The following is an 8,186-nucleotide window of genomic DNA, read 5'->3' as shown; positions in this document are numbered from 1 at the left end:
TGGCAGCCCATGAAAAGCCTCGAATTTGGGCCTGGCAGCCCTTGAAAAGCCTCGACTACACGATTTTATTTGCCTTTGTCAATATTTTTTGTTCTTTGGTAATATCTTATGTTGAACCGATGTTTATTGACCCGGTATGGCTATCAGTCATTCTAATAACCCGGTGTTTGTTAACCCGGCTTGGCTTTCAACTACAAGTTGTCAGACCATCTTCATTATTAAACTGGTATTTCATAACCCGGTCTAGCTTTGACTACATGTCGCCAGTATGTTCATCTGGTGTTCATCGTAACCCGGTATGACTTATTACACACCAGCACTGCATGGTGGGAGTTATCAAACACTCAAAGCGTTGGGATTTCACCCTTACTACAATCAAGTTGTTAAACCAACAGCCTCATTTCATATCACAGGTATGATCTATTTTTGATATTTTTACAAACTTGGTTATCTACCAGGTTTTGTATTGGGCATTATGACCCGTCCGGCGGTAAACCGCCCGGACAGATTTTTTATGCAGACACAAGGATTGCATAATATCATGAAGATATATAAGCCAGCACTACAAATATCATGGCGGATCAAACAAAGTCAGGTATCAGTGCACGATGGCAGCAGATCAAAGTACTCCAACTAGCCTATTACAAGGCGCTTTGAGGCCCAAAATAATGATTGTTTTCTACACAAGAACAGTCTATGCAAATCAACCTGGTTGCTGGATTAAGATCCATCGCCAGGTTGACATGAGGTTGATGGATCTTCTGGCGTCGGTTCAACCTCCTCCTCCCCATCCAGTGGCTGGAAGTCAACGGTGGTCCAGTTAATCCGGGTTAAAGCTTGAAAGACGGCCTCTTCACTTATAAGATTGGACGATTCAACGTCAGGGGAGTAAGTGTGCTTACGGATTGGCGGGATAAGATTCTGCACTTCTTTCACAGCAGTATCAACCCGTTGGTTTTTTTCATCATAAAAAGACAAGTGACTAGACAAGTTAGCTTCTTCAGCCAATTGGCTTGACAGCAGACGCATCCCCTTCGTCAGGGCTTTGAGGGCTTCGTTATCGAATGCTGACCCGTTTTCTTATTCACCTGGGTAGCCCTTGGCGATATCAACTGGATCCAGATCAGCTATCCACGCTTTGGCCCGAGTTAGTGCCAACAAAGCGCCAGCCCTAGCAGCAGATCGCTTCATTTCTTCTATCTGCGTTGGCGTCATTGACAACTTGGCTAGTGTATCTTTGATCAATGTTGGTGCCGGTTTGTTGTATGAGACTGCACAGATCACTCGTTGGGCACCGGTATATAGGATCTCTATCAACGTATATACCACCTTCATCTTCATCTGCATGTCAGAGCCAAGATGAGCAACACGGCTACCTATAACGGTTTAAGAATTGGATGTTAAACCGGCAATCTCAAAGATGGTTATTCAAGAAATTTTGACAAGTGTTTACCAAATATAACAGAGGTCATCACATTTACTTGAAGCTTTAACCCAGTTAGCTCTTCCGCCACCGGTTTAAGAGACGACTCGGCGTCGTTAGCCTGCTTCAACAATGCAGCTTTTTCAGTTTCCCAGCTGGCATGTTCATTCTTGAACCCTTCCTTCAGTTGTTCCATGGCTGACAAAGCGGTTTTAAGGTCATCTTTGGCCTTGGAAGTCTCTGATTGCTGGGATTTGATATTTTCTTAAAGATCAGCAATCTGGGAATCTTGGTTGTTTATGTTGGCCTGCAAAAAAATCAGATGATGAAGATGATAATATTTTCTCAAAGTCCCAAGCATATAACCAGTTCTACACGTGGCGCTTGGGGGCTAATGCGGATTGCTTCTTTCTTGCTGACTACTCAAAGTCCCAAGGATCAATACAAGTATTAATCTTGGCACTTGGGGGCTAATGTGTATTTGATCAGAAAGTAAAAGGACAAAGGAATTGACAAAATATAGTTTGGAACATGAAGTCCCGGTTCATCTTGATAAGATAAACCGGCCCTTGGGGGCTACTCAATTGAAGTGTTCTATATCCAAAAAGTCCCGGTTTATCTTCAGGAGACAAACCGACCCTTGGGGGCTACAATGGAGTTGACATACAGAACAAGAAAGATTAAAAGTGTTTTGGAAGATTACCTCATAGCGCTCCTTCATCATGTTCACTAAACCGGCCTCATAATCTCGACTTGTGTATAGGCGATTTAGGAATCCAGAATGGAGCTCTTGGGCAGTAAGGTTCACATAGCTGGATAAATCGCTCTTCTTTTTTCCTTTGCCCATAGCAACATATTCTTCCTTGGCAATGTGTTTGGATAAGGCAACCGGATTGCCTGGGACGGTGTGACTAGTACCAGTGATAACAACATCATCATCGCCACCTTTTGGTGGGCTTGGCGGATTGACAGTATCCCTGGCTGGGCTTGACGGATTGATAGTATCCCTAGCTGGACTTGGCAGGTCTTAATCCCTGGCCGGGCTTGGAAGATCAGCACGAGGACTAGCCGGGTTAGCTTCTGGCGGATCAGCATCAGTGTTTTGACCCTGTAGGGCAGAATCATCCACGACAATATTGTCATTATCTCTACCAGTGCCTTTTGGGGTCCTCTCCGTTTCAGCTTCATCAGTGGGGGTACTGGTTTTGGGTTTCTTGCTCAAGCGAGCTTTGGCGCTACAATATCAAACAAAGGTTAGTATGATAAACCGACGCACGAAGGAATAAGCTGAAGGCTAATACACTTAACCAGGGACGGTTTTGAGGGGATGCATCTGGGTGGTTGATGAGCCGCCAGATGAAGAATTGGAAGTCACCTAATAATTTGAATCAGACTGATTAAGTGGGTATCGGAAGCAACCCGCCAAGAGATAAGGTTTATTAAAAGAGCAAGAGACATCTGGATGATGTTTCCAGTTTGGAGTGTCTGGTAAACCAGAAGAAGTGACTTGCAGGCCACTGTGCCAGGTTGTGCGACGGCCTTCAGGTTGCTGTGTCTTCAAAGAAAATTTTGGATCCAAATGAGCAAGGGGGTGAGAGTATTTTACTTTCCGAACTGCACAGCAAAATTTTTGAACCGGCACATGATCTAAATCGGAGGAAAGGGAGATTACCTCAACATGGTCAGCATGACTGGCTTCCACATCATCCTGGTAATAGTCATTGTCAATAAGGTGTACGAAAAATGAGCCAAAGGAGTCAAGTTCTACCTCTTGTTCCGATTCATCGGCATCTTCAGGCGGATCAGAAGACTCGGCGGTTTTCTTCTTGGCTGCTCTCTTTGTGACTTTGCTTTTTGCACGATGAGCCCTTGCCGGTTTGTCTGAAGATTTCCTCTTCCGGAAAGGATCTTTGGCCTATAAAGTTAAACAAAGGATTATCAGAACAGTGTTAAAGCGGAGGCGGATCAAAAAGCACAAGGTTAAATTTTTTTACCGCTGGCGGTTTGTTGGATGCGTAAAAAGGACGTAGCCCAGTTTTGCTGCATTCAGCGATCGGTTCATCTAGCATCTTCTTAACAGACTCAGTTACTTCGTCTTTAGTCATTTCTATTTCATGATACCGCTGAGGGTCCTTGATGTTCCCGGTATACTCATGCATCAAACTGGAGCGACGGCTTAAGGGCAGGATACCCCAAGAAACCCAACAACGAACAAGGTCAACGCCGGTTAAGCCGTTCGCTAGGAAAGCCCGGAGCTTAGCAAGTTGAGGAGCATAAGCTCGTCGTTCTTTGGAAGTGAGCCGCAGAGGCAGTGGATGGCCGTTGCTGAGCCGGTGAGCACGGTAACCCGGTAGAGGGTTTTCATCAGCAGGAGCGGTGTTCTGACAGTAGAACCAGGTTTGATTCTAGTCTTTAGGATGGCTGTGATGTTTGGCGTGAGGAAAATCGACTTCTTTGCTCTTCTGAATTGATACGGCACCAAGTTCAGTATTGGGGCCGTTAGAGAATTCAGTTCGGCGGTTTAAGTGGAAGAAATCCCGAAAGAGCTCAACAGTTGGTTCTTCTTGAAGGTAAACTTCACAGAACACTTGGAAATTGCATATGTTGGACACAGAGTTTGGTCCAATATCCTGAGGATGGAGTTGGATGCTAGCAAGTACATCCCGGAAATACTTTGATCCGGGAGGACTAAAACCCTGGTCTAGATGTTGCATGAACATGATCACTTCTCCATCTTGAGGTTCAGGAGGGCATTCAGGGCCAAGGACTTGCCAATGAAGGACATTTTTCTTGGCCAAAGCACCAGTTAGAACATATCCGTTGAGTTGAGTTTTTGTGATTCGGGAAGGAACCCAGTTGCAAGAAGCGAATTGCTTGGTCATTTTGCAAGACAAATTGTAAAGAAATATAAAGGCCGGTTTACGATTCAACATTGATGTGTACTAACCAGTGTTAAACCGGGGAGTTTAATCAGGGCATATGTGTAAGCTAAACCGGATACTGCTACTCAAGTCAAGATGGCGGTTTAAGTGAGGGCTAATGGTATCTGGCGGATTACCAACTACTAAAGGTTAAACCGCCTTTAATGGAAGAAGCAGATCTAAAATCTACTAAGTGTTGCATAAACAAGTTTCACAAAATGATGATATAAGTTTGGATCTACCGTGGTTCAGTAAATAAATTTTTCTAAGCCCTACAATGGCGTTCAGCAGAACAGAGAAGGTCTAGATGGGATTTATCCAGGAACAGCAAGATGCTATAGTACGACAGATTAAAGCTATGGATCCACCGCAAAAGCAAACTGTCAGGCCTAGCTAAGATTCAGTAAGATGCCAAGGGGAAAAGCGGATAAGCGCTGATGAACGTACATGAACATAGATGAACATGAAGCCCTAATGGAGATCTACGGTTAAGGGAAGAAAACTTACTGGGTTCTCAGGAGCAGCGCAGGAGAGCTGCGGATCTCTGGAGCGTTTCAGGTTGATGCAGCGGCCCAAGATGAGGCAGAAGCTTCGAGGTCGACGGCTCGGCGATGCTTGAGTGCTTCGGGTCGCGAGGAGGAAGACGATGCGAAGAGGCAAGGGAAAAAAATGGAAGGACCCCCCAGCCTTATGTATAGAGGAAAGGGGATAAGTGGCAGGAGCGAGAGTCGAGGAGCCTGAAGCGGCAAGAGGGGGCTCAACTATCGCCTCAATTTTCTGGGAAATAATTAAATGAAGGGAATCTTTATTATCTTTTTATACAGAGATGACGTCATGATGATTCATTGCACCATTCAGAATATGACGTCATGGCGGTTTACCAAAGTTTACAGGGAGGAGACATAATGGCGGTTTACGAGGATCATAAGAAGATGTTCAAAGAATTTTTCTAAGTATTGAAGATTGACATGAACAGGTTCAAATCAATTTGGGGTCTAATGTTGAGGATATAACTACTGAGTATAAACCGCCCAGGAGGGGCCGGTTCACGCTCAATTATACTGAAGCCCATGAAGACAAAGAAGATGGCGCTTTACTAATAAAGCTTAGAGGCCCAAAGCCCAAAGGCGTATTAGGGCCCATAGTTATAAACCGCCATAGTTGTATAACTTGTATTGTAAGTTAGGGAAAGGGGGAGACCGAGCCGGACACTTGTATGAGCCGGCCTCGGGACTCTGTTAACCGGCCGGGCGTCAACCTATATATATAAAGGGACGACCCGGCGGCGGTTCAGGGATAAGAAACAACAACTCGAGACCCAGGCAAAGCGTGTCTGCTCCCTGGTCATCGAAACCCATCAATTCCATCACAACTAGACGTAGGCTTTTACCTTCATCGTAAGGGGCCGAACTAGTATAAAACTCTCGTGTCCCTTGTCCGGTTTAACCCCTTCAAGTTAATCTCGTTGCGATGGCTCCATGACTAAGTCCTTCCATTAGGACATCTGACGTGTTATTTCCACGACAGTTACTCTTACAAACCATAGTTGAAGCTTTAGCATGATCCTTTATTCTAACAAGGAAAGGTGGTTTCTCAATAGGTAAGTAGGAACAATAGGATCAACATTATAAGTAATAGTTTTCTCTTCAACTTTAATAGGTTCTACTACTTTTACTTCAAAGGGAGGATGATATTTAAACCACTTCTCCTTAGGGATATCAACATGAGTAGCAAATGATTCATAAAAAGAAGCTACTATCTCAAAGTCAAGTCCATATTTAGTGCTAATTTCACGAAAGCATCGGTATCCATAAAGGATTTAACACAATCAAACATAGGTGTTATACCTGACTCCTTACTTTCTAGAGTTCCCTATCTTCAAATTTGCGTTTAATTTTTTCCAATAAATCCCATCTAAATTCAATAGTCTTCATCATAAAAAGAACCAGTACAAGAAGTATCGAGCATGGAACGATTATTGAGAGAAAGCCGAGGATAAATTTTTTGAATAATAATTTCTCTTGAGAGCTCATGATAGGGGCATGAATATAATATTGACTTAAGCCTCCCCCTAGCTTGAGCGATAATTTCTCCTTCGCGAGGCCAAAAATTATATATATAATTATGATCACGATGAACCAGATGCATAGGATAAAACTTCTGATGAAATTCCAATTTCAATCGGTTGTAGTTCCATGATCCAATATCATCACATAGCTTAAACCATGTCAATGCCTTTCCCTTCAAAGATAACGGAAATACCTTCTTCTTGATAACATCCTCGGGCATACCTACAAGCTTACATAATCCACAAACTTCATCCACATAGATTAGGTGCATATCGGGATGTAATGTTCCAGCTCCTGTATAGGGATGAGCTAGCAGTTACTCTATCATACCCGCAGGAATCTAAAAATAAGTATTTTCAGTAGGTTCAGTAGGTTGAGGAGCAACTCTATGCTCTTATGGTTGGGGTGAAGATACCCCGAACAAGCCCCTCAAAGGATTATTTTCCGTAGTAACAAATGACAGTAAATTTCAGCACACTATATAAATGTCTCCTTACCAAATTCCACCTACCAAAGGCGCTTCACTCCATAACAATGGCCCTAGAAAAGAGTCTAGATCACCCAGAAGTATAGGGGATCTAGCGTAGTCATTTCGATAAGTAAGAGTGTCAAACCCAACGAGGAGCAGAGGGAAATGACAAGCGGTTTTCAGTAAGGTATTCTCTGCAAGCACTGAAATTATCGGTAACAGATAGTTTTGTCATAAGGTAATTTGTAACGGGTAACAAGTAACAAAAGTAAACAAGGTGCAGAAAGGTGGCCCAATCCTTTTTGTATTAAAGGACTGAAGGAAATATGCCCTAGAGGCAATAATAAAGTTATTATTTATTTCCTCATATCATGATAAATGTTTATTATCATGCTATATAAATGTGCTACCAAACGTCACAACGTAACTGGGTGATTATAAAGGTGCTCTAAAGGTGTCTCTGAAGGTACTTGTTGAGTTAACGTATTTTGAGATTAGGATTTGTCACTCCGATTGTCGGAGAGGTATCTCTGGGTCCTCTCGGTAATGCACATCACCATAAGCCTTGCAAGCAATGTAGCTAATGAGTTAGTTACGAGATGATGCATTACATCATGAGTAAAGAAACTTGCCGGTAACGACATTGAACTAGGTATTGAGATACCGACGATCGAATCTCGGGTAAGTAACATACCGATGACAAAGGGAACAATGTATGTTGTTATGTGGTTTGACCGATAAAGATCTTGGTAGAATATGTAGGAGCCAATATGAGCATCCAGGTTCCGCTATTGGTTATTGACCGGACACGTGTCTCGGTCATGTCTACATAGTTGTCGAACCCGTAGGGTCCGCACGCTTAAAGTAAGATGACAGTTATATTATGAGTTTATGTGTTTTGATGTACCGAACGTTGTTCGGAGTCCCGGATGTGATCAAGGACATGACGAGGAGTCTCGAAATGGTCTAGACATGAAGATCGATATATTGGACGACTATATTTGGACACCGGAAGGTTCCGGGTGAGATTGGGACAATACCGGAGCTCCGGGAGGTTATCAGAACCCCCCGGGAGGTATATGGGCCTTATTGGGTCTTAGTGGAAAGGAGGGGAAAGGAGAAAGGGAGGGGGCGCCCCCCCCCAATCCCAATCCGAATTGGGAGGGGGGCCGACACCCCCTTTCCTTCCTCCCTCCTTCCTCTTCCTTCCCTCTCCCTCTCCTAATAGGAATGGGGGGAGTCCTACTCTCGGTGGGAGTTGGACTCCCCACCTAGGGCGCGCCACCCCCCTTGGCCGGCCCCCT

The sequence above is a fragment of the Triticum aestivum genome, chromosome 2B (assembly GCF_018294505.1).
Source record: "Triticum aestivum cultivar Chinese Spring chromosome 2B, IWGSC CS RefSeq v2.1, whole genome shotgun sequence".
Lineage (NCBI taxonomy): Eukaryota > Viridiplantae > Streptophyta > Magnoliopsida > Poales > Poaceae > Triticum > Triticum aestivum.
This window is presented reverse-complemented; position numbering follows the sequence as displayed.